Raw genomic sequence first — 9,193 nt, 5'->3', positions numbered from 1 at the left:
CAAACTACACAGAAATCTCTCTGGTTTTGGAAACTGGCATTTGGGCCTAGATTGTCCAATTATCTGAGCCATCAGCCTCAAGTCTGAGCTGTCCACAATGATGCTTTCTAGGCCCAAGGCCAAGGCTGCTAGGCCAGAAGAGCCTTCACTGACGTCAGGAAGCCAAAACTGGAGAGGAGGGGGAGGGAGGGACCCTCCAATAATCTGCATCTGCCTTGGAAGCGATATTTGACTGGTAGTGTTCAGGATAAGAAATTTTACCTTTTCCAATTAGCTCACTATGATACGGTGTGTGGGAGCTTACTCAAGAATCCCAGTGCATACTTTAGAAGGAGCCCAAGATTATGGAGCTGGAAGACTTCTGTCTTATCCTCTTTCTAACAGTATATCTGCTCCCCAACAAAGCCCACAGTGAAATCCCTCCCAAACTGAGGAGCCCTGAAGTAAAAGGCCTCCATCCCTGCCAGCTCCTCAGAGGTAAATCCAGTTGTATCTGGGGATGGTGTTCAACCCAAGACTCCAGTTTTTCAGGAAGGCTCCCATATGCTTTATGAGTGGATATGAATCTTATTTTTATAAAGCTGTCACCAACTAGTTGGAGATGACTTGCCATGGTTTGTTTTGTCACTATTTGCTGGGTGATTTATAAATTAAACACTGCGCCAACTTCTTTTAGCAGCCCACATGGATTGATATGAAGGGCTCTAGAAATCACCTAGTCTCTGAAATATTCTCTTCATTGGCCTCCAAAGGTGCCCCAAATGCCTATAATATTTACCCTTTGGACCAAGTTATTAACATGCAAATGTAAACTGGGATGGAGTAATCCCTTAGGTCATCATCACACAAGTGATTGGCTATTCCATCAAGAAAGAGAGCCCTGGGGAGATAGGACTGAGAAGTTTTGACATCAGAGAAGAAGGCATTTACAATATAGGACTTTAGGGTGGTTCTAGTGAGGAGGTTACCTCAATGTAGTGGGGGCCTGAGAGAAGGGGCAAGTAAGGGCACAAAGGAGCAGGTGAAGACACACCCCACATCTCACCATGTTCATCATTCCTTTCACCAAGATGACCCTCTTCCCCCGGAGCATCTGTCAGGTGCCTGAATGTGTACCTTTCCTTGAGTTTCTTGCACTGAGTTAAGAAAACTGGTATGATTCCTACATCCTGGCAGCTAGCACATCACCCAGACCACACTGCCAGATCAGAATATTAGAAACAGACATCAATTAATAAACTGAGGGTTTCCATTTTTATATTAATGAAAAGCAAATGGTCAGTGTGTTTGGCGGAGGAATGTGGGAGGAAGGAATTGTGGTAGGAAATCAACACCCCCTGTCTAAATATTGGGGGAATTTCTTAGTGGAATATACAGCAGAAATGTTTTAAGAACTGGGAAGCGGAGTATCTTAGTGAGCTGGCAGAGAGGGGGCATTCCAGCATGAACATGGCTTTGGAGGAAGGAATGGGACAGGAATGGAATGTTAAAAGATAAATGGCTTGAGTATTTAAGTGCCAACTGGCTATGAGAGAGTCGTGGGGTGGGGAGGTGAAGGGGTAAAGGACAGAACTTGAAAATGATGCAGCCAAGTGTGGGACAGACTTTTGTCTTGTCCCCGTGATGTCCACTAGATTTGGGGTGCCCATGTCAGATCTCCAGCTCCTTAAAGGTGATGACCTCTTGGAAGGACCCCCTGGTAGACACAGCTCATCTTGGGCCTGGGTTTCCAGTCATTCTGGACTGAGAAGTGGACAAGCTTAGCAACAGAGATTGGGAAAACTGCTGCTTCATGCCCAAGAATATTCAGAACTCATTTATGCCTGGTCAGCCCATCAACAACATTGCTCCCACCTGTCCCCTCAACCCTGTGGGAACTTGACCTGGCCTCTCTCCTCCCTTGGGCACATGACTTATTTTTTTTCTTTCCAGCTTATCTTTGGGGAAGCACTTTTTAAAAAGCATTTCATTACAGAAATTTTCAAATATATTGCAAAGCAGAAAGATGAGACAAATGTATCTACACATAGCAATCATCAGCTTCAACAAAGTATTAATAAGTCACGGATAAGCTTCTTAAATCTACATGCTGACACCCCCTTCACTCCCACTTTACTGGATGACTTCAAAGCAAATCCCAGACATCATACCATTTTGTCAGCAAATAATGAAATATGAATACCCAAAAAGTTAAAGACTCATTTTGAAAAAAATAATAAGCACAATATTACCACATATAATTTTTTAACAGAAAGTCATGTCATATAATATAATATATTAATATATATAATATATAATAATATATAATATAATATAATATAATATAATATATATAATAATGTATAATATAATATGTGGGATTTCTCCTGAGTGTGAGCACTCGAGCTGGGGAGATCAGAACCTTGGGTCAGGGTTCAGGCTCTGAGTCCCAGGTTGGGGCCATCCTAGAAATCAGACAACCTTGCCAGAATGCACTGTTCTAACCTTCAAGCCCCTTGATTTGGTCCACTCTCCTTGCATTTCAGCTCTGTTTTAAGTCTAGAATAGAAAAACTAACTGTGCTTAGTGAATAACCCTGGTCTCTTACTTACTAGCTACCTGGTCTTGGGCCCAGATTTAATGACAGTTTCATTATCAGAGAAATGGGATAATAGCACATCATAGGACAGTGGTGATCATTGAGGACAATGAGTTTTTGGGTGGCTCAGGCAGGTAAGTGTCTGAGGCAGGTAAGTGTCTGACTCTTGATTTCAGCTCAGGTCATGATCTCAGGGTCATGGGATTGAGCCCCCCACATGGGGCTCTGCACTGATGGAATCTGACTAAGATTATCTTTCTCCATCTCCCTTGCCCCTTGCCCCAACTCCTGACTTCTGAGGTCTCTTTTTTTTTTTTTTTTAAAGGATCTTCATTTGGTCATTCTTCCACGGTAGGTCTGCAAGTGACAAATTCCATTTTTTCTTTATCTTAGACTGGATTTACGGTCTTTTCATTCCTGAAGGATATTTTTGCTGAATCTAGAATTCTAAGTTGACAGTTCTTCTCTTTCAGCACTTAAAAAATGTGCCACTTTCTTCTGGACTTGGTCCATCCTTCCTTTCTTTTTTTTCCTTTTCAGGAAGCATTTTATTGTTGCTCCAGGTTTAGGAATTTTCACTGACAGAAAATCGACACTTTCAGAAAACCTCCTGCATGGCCCTGCTCAGCTTCTGAATCTTGGTTTTCTCAGACACATCAGCATATTTCTCTCCAATACAGACAATCATTCCACCCATGACTAACAGATAAGTCCTAACTTCCAACTTAAATAGTTGGCCTTTCCTTAGGAAGCTCTTCAGGACTGTTTTTAAGTCAGTAAAAGTGGTTTCATCTAAAGGAGATGCAGTGGTCACTGTGCACATTACTTCTCCTGGGTGGACATTTATCATGGTCGAAAAGGCAGATGTGACTCCAGGGGTATTGTCCAAGTGACCATTCTCAGCAAGCAAATTGATCAGGTTGGATGTGAGAGGAGAGAACCTCTCTTTTGAGCTCAAGTCATTTAACTTTTCACTTTCGCGGAATGCTTTACACAGGGACTCATGATGGAAGCAGCCATTTTGGGTTCCTTCAAGATTTGTGCTACTCTCAAGAATTTTTTTCCTACTTGTTACAGTTTGTTCTGTTTAGATGTAGCAGAATAAAGAGCAGTAGCATAGCGACCTTCAATACCATATACCTGAACATACCGCCTCACAAGCTTGGAAAATGGTCTGACCACAGATGTACTAAAACATTGAACCAACAGCCCAGACACTGCTGGGGCGGCCATCTTCTCTGGGTCTGGATTTGGTAATTTCTAATAAGAAAGGCACTGTCATTTAAATTTTCTTCCCCTATAGGTAATATACCATTTCTCTCTATGTGCTTTTCCCACATACTTAGTTTTCAAAAGTTTGATTATGATATGTCTGGGCATGGATTTTTTTTTAAATTTACCCCATTTGGGGTTCACTAAGCTTCTTGAATCTAAGTTTATGCCCCTTTCCGGATTTGGGGAAATTTCAGGCATTATTTCTTTGAATATTTTCCAGCCCCATTCCTTTCCTCTTGGGACTCTGCTAAGGTGAATGTTGGTTCTTGAGGCTCTGTTCAATTGTTGTTGTTGTTGTTTTCCCAGTCTATTTTCTGTCTTTTTTTTCAGAAGTGGGTGATTTCTATTTATCTGTCTTCGAGTTCACAGATTCTTTCCTCCATTACCTCTTTTTTTCTCTCAACTGCACCCAGAATTTTAAAACTTTTATATTTTTCAGTTCTGCAGTTTCCACCTCGTTCTTTTTATATGTTCTCTTTCTTTCTCGAGAGGCTTCATTTTAAAAATTGTTTAAAGAGATCTCCCAGTTACTTAGGAGAGCGTTTTTGTGATGGCTGCTTTAAAATCCTTGTCAGAAAATTGCAACATTTGAATCATCTCGGTGTTAGCATCTGTTGATTGTTTTTTTCTCAAATTGGGATTTTTCCTGGTTCTTGGTATAACAAATGATTTTAAATATCATAGCTTGGGCATTTGGGAATTATGAGACTCTGGATTCTATTACAAATCCTCCATTTTAGGAGGCAATCATCTGTTTAGACTTAGCACACAGGTCCAATCTGCTTCATTTGTGTTACCTTGAGGCTAATCTGAAAACCTAGGTGATGTTCCCTGTTGTAGCACTCAACACTTTTGTCATGTTAATCATGAAGTTGTATATGTGGGTCACTTGGGGTCATTTCATATACAGGTTTAAAAAGTTCCTTCCTCCACTCCCTCCACTCTGAAATCCTCTTGATGACTGGTTGGGAAAGGAAGAATATGATCTGCCATTTCTGAGTGTAGATGGAAGTCCGCCTCCCTGCTTGGCCTCTTGAACACCACCCTGGCTCAGGAATCAAAGGGCTTCCTGCTACCACTGGGCAGGGAGTGGAAGCCAAGGCTCACCTCTCAGCCTGCATGGCACCTGGGGCTGGGAGACGCTGGAATTGGGTGGGCATTAATAAAAAGGGCTAGACAACACTTCTCTTTCCTTGTTCTTTGGCTAGAGAGACCAGGCTTTTCTTTTCTTTTTTTTTTTTAAATATTTTATTTATTTATTTGACAGACAGAGATCACAAGTAGGCAGAGAGGCAGGCAGAGAGAGAAGGGGAGGACACAGGCTCCCTGCTGAGCAGAGAGCCCAATGTGGGGCGCCATCCCAGGACCCTGAGATCATGACCTGAGCTGAAGGCAGAGGCTTAACCCACTGAGCCACCCATGTGCCCCCCAGAGACAAAGATTTTCTTGGGACTTCAAAAAATCTACACCTATTGGTGTTTCTCAGCTAAAAACTCCAGAACCCAATCCAGAACATACAGGAGACAAAAAGGAAATCCAGGAATACACTATCTTATCATTCCTCAAGGCCCAAGATCCCTAGCCAGTCTGCTCTGTTTTTTTCACTATTCAGAGGCTTCCTGTGTTTGTTGTATTATAACCAGGGTGTTTAGTTGTCTGTATGAGAGGAATAGGAGAAATGAGGCTACTCTGTCTTGTCTGACTCATCACCTCCAGAAGGCTCTCTGGTACCAGGCAGAGCTGACACCATTTAAGTGAGAGGAACCATACTCTGGTTTGTCTTTGCCTTGGATGTAGGCATTTTTCTCTTCCTTTTCCAGTGTCAGGGGACTGCTTCCCAACTTGGGATGACTCCTCTTCAAAGTTCAAGGCCACTGGGAATCTTCGAGCCATTGTGGAATTTTGTGGATTCCACAATCATGGCTGAAAACGTCAGCCTGAAGAGGTATCCTGGCTTGCCTGTGTGCGCACAGCCTTCTCCTTGCTGTGTTGGGGAGGATCAAGAGTCAAGGATCAAACATAGTATACTCACTGCAGGGCTTCTGTCCCCTGAACTTCACAGCTGTGCCATGGAATTGTCACGCCTTCAGTATCTGGAGACTGCAAAAGCCAACAATTAGGAAAAGAAATCATTCCCAGAGCTGCCATTTCAACCCTGTGAGCAGTTGCTACCTTAAAACAAGCTCCCCAAATCATAACAAATGCAGGTGCCTGCAGATTTTCTTTATCTCTACCTTTGTCTCATGGCAGAAAAATCACACTTAAGGGGTGAAGGATTTCTTTTGAAAAGGAAAGTGTCATTTGAGCCTCCAATAATCATATTTTCTCAGAGGAAACTATTGTCAAACAGCAATCCTATTGCTATAGGCAATCCTTTATCATCTCAACTTTTTCTTTTTTAGTGTTGAATCTAGAAGTTATTTCCTCAAACCTGTCACCTCAGATATTCAAAAATATGCCGGATTTAAATCCTATAATTCATAGATCTCAGAAGCACTTGTCACCAGGCTAACCTATCAGGAAACTGCACGTTATCACTGAGTCAATGTCTGCAGCACCCCAGCGACACTCTCCTTGGTGGATGGGACTCAAGAACGGGCTCCCTGGGTTTGGTTCCTCAGAAGCACACCTCTTTCATTTCTGGTCTTTATGGAAATTCATTTTCTTTTACTCTGTCTGTTCCTCAGCAACTCCCCAAAGTAACTATTACCTGAGTACTAGTGATTACTCAGGAGGCCTCAGCTTGTGGCTAAATTATATGGGATTGCACAGGATCTCATAGGTTCTACACTCTCTCTCTAGAAAATTTAAGTCATTACCATCAGGTGGAAGTAGAAAATGTGTTCTTCTTTGGAGCAGAATAAAATCAAGACTGGAATCCTTTCTAAAATTACCATTAAAGTCCAGGACAACCTCAACCTCTAGCCACCCCCTTGTCTCTCCTTCATCCCTGGAATTTTCCTTTGCCTCTGAATGTAAAGGGGTGGTGGGCCTTCAAAGAAAAAATTCTTCATTTTGGTGAAAATGTTCTCATTGCTTCTTGATTCTACTCATTAGTTTGGCTCACCCTCTTACTCCTCTTTAGATAAAGATGAAATTCAAAAGAGATGAAGAAAAGGGATTAATAGTAAATCAAGTCAAATTGCTGATAGTTGAGAAACCGCCCTTCTCATTTTGAGAGCAAAAATGGTTCCCTAACTTTTCTTTGTGGCAAAGCCTCTCATAAGCAACTTGGAATTCCTTTTTATAATTAATATAAAACTGCAGAGTGTCCATCAACAGAAAAGTGAATTCCAGCACCAGGCTGGTGATATGGATAATTTGCCTTTGTAATGACATAGAGCATGTAATCTGATGGCTGTGGGTAAGCCTGGGCAGCCAGACCCTGGGAAATGTCCTGATTTTTGACTGTGGTCTTTGTGGATTGTCTCCTAGGCCACTGAGGCAAGACAAGGAACCTCTTAACAACCTGAGACCTCGATCAGAGAAGGACCTTCTCTTCTGTCCCAGTCAGTACCACCACAGAAGAAGCAAGCACAGAAGGTGGCTGGCAGAACCACACCCCCACCGGCAGGCAGAACACTCAAGGGGAATGTGTGGACCCTTGGATGTGGACACCAGGGCCACCAGGGACCTCAGGCTAAGCTGGGAGCCAGGGCCCAACAACACCAAGGGTAAGAAGCTGAAGGCTGAAAGAGACTGTCCAGCTAGCAAGGTGCACACACACATGCCAGCTCAAAGGGAGACCACTTGGGAAGAGCCTGCAATGTGGCAAGAATGAGTGTATAGCTCTGACAGCCACGTGAGAATAGTGACATACAAACCAGAGCTTCACATTGTGGCTCAAAGCCACCCTAGATCTCTCAGAGTGATGAAAATTACCATGTGAACTGTGCAGAGCAGAAGCTGCCCCTGGAGCCAATGACAAGAAAAGCAGATTTTGCCTGGAACAGCAGATAGTTCTGTGAAGGGCTTATTGGGGGATAGGGGGCTCAGCTCAGACTTTGGGGACAAGTGCAAGCAATGCCATGCCCCCAGGTGAGGGGAGAGGCATGAGCCCCAGTAAACATCTTCCCTGGTGCCCTCACCAAAGACACTCTTGAGACAGGTGTCCCATCTGTCTACCCCAATGCTGGACTGTTTAGCTAGGTTGCTTCCCCAGGCACTCGGAAGAGGCTTGGGCACATGTCTGAGCACCTGAATGGCACCTGTACCACCTTCCCTCTCACCTGTTCCGTTTATGTACCAGCCCTGTCTTTATTCATCAATTTTCACCTCCTGGTCCTGCCTACTCCCAGCTTCCCTGGGGGTCCCCCATTTCCTTCTGGCATGGGTCCACCTTGGCAACCCACACCATCTGTGTCCCATGATTGGCTTTAGGAGTGGCAGTAGAAATGGGCAGGGCCCACAGTTGAGCTCTAAATTTGGGAGTGCCACCAGAGGAGCACAGGAAAGGGGACGAGGAAATGTAGGACCTTCTGTTCCTTGGGTAACACGACTCCCCTGACAAGAACCCACAGGCCTCAGACTGGTTCTGACAGTTCCATCCACAGGGATCTGGTTTGAGGCCTGGGATGCTTTAGAATAGGACATGGAGGAGGGATGATGGATGTAGAGACAGGAGAGCCCCAGAAGGCAGGAAGAACACAATCTGGGTGCTATTAACCTGGGGAGGATGGAGAAACCCTGAGCACCCTTAAGAATGATCAGTAGGAGGGAGTCAGGCCAGCAGTCAGGCTGCCCCAGAGCACAGAGGATGATGGTTGGTTGGTTCAATGAGAAGGGAATAATAGTGAATAAGGGATGAAAGGACAGGAAACTGCCAAACTTCAGGTGTCTTGAAGGCCAGCTCCTCCACCACCCTCACAGGGCATGGAGGCAAATGCCCTCAAGAAATTTGTCCATGCTGGGTGGCTTCCTTCCCAGGGGTACTCTGATCTCTATGAGCACAGGAAACTGGTATAAGTTCCAGTCTTAATACTTCGTGGATAATCCTGAAGGATGATCTCCAATGATGTCAGCATTTTAAATGCTTCTCATTGACCCCCAGTCCTCAGGATGAAACTCCATACATGAATAGATCACAGACCTAGACTGGACTTGTTGAAATGTAGAGGATTTTATTCCACAATTTTTGGAAATCCATAAAGATTCCTTTACCTTCTTTCTGAACATCTCTTTTCTTTACAGATTCCATATCAAGCAATTGGCTTCTGATGACCTTTCCTTCACTTTCTACTCTCCCCTCCTTCTTTCTTTCCCGTCTTGATTCCCCCACTAACCCCCCTATTTTCACAGATTTCCCCAAATAAAGTCATCCAAAGATTATTCATCAGACAG

At 43.8% G+C, this 9,193-nt stretch overlaps 1 pseudogene; it reads right to left on the bottom strand.

Moving 5' to 3' along the window:
- Nucleotides 1-3,176: 3,176 nt before the first annotated feature.
- On the bottom strand, nt 3,177-3,811 carry LOC116854243 (annotated as a pseudogene).
- Between the last annotated feature and the right edge of the window lie 5,382 nt (nt 3,812-9,193).

This window comes from Lontra canadensis, unplaced genomic scaffold (genome assembly GCF_010015895.1).
Source record: "Lontra canadensis isolate GAN:19392208 unplaced genomic scaffold, GSC_riverotter_1.0 scaffold89, whole genome shotgun sequence".
NCBI lineage: Eukaryota > Metazoa > Chordata > Mammalia > Carnivora > Mustelidae > Lontra > Lontra canadensis.
This window is presented reverse-complemented; position numbering and strand designations above follow the sequence as displayed.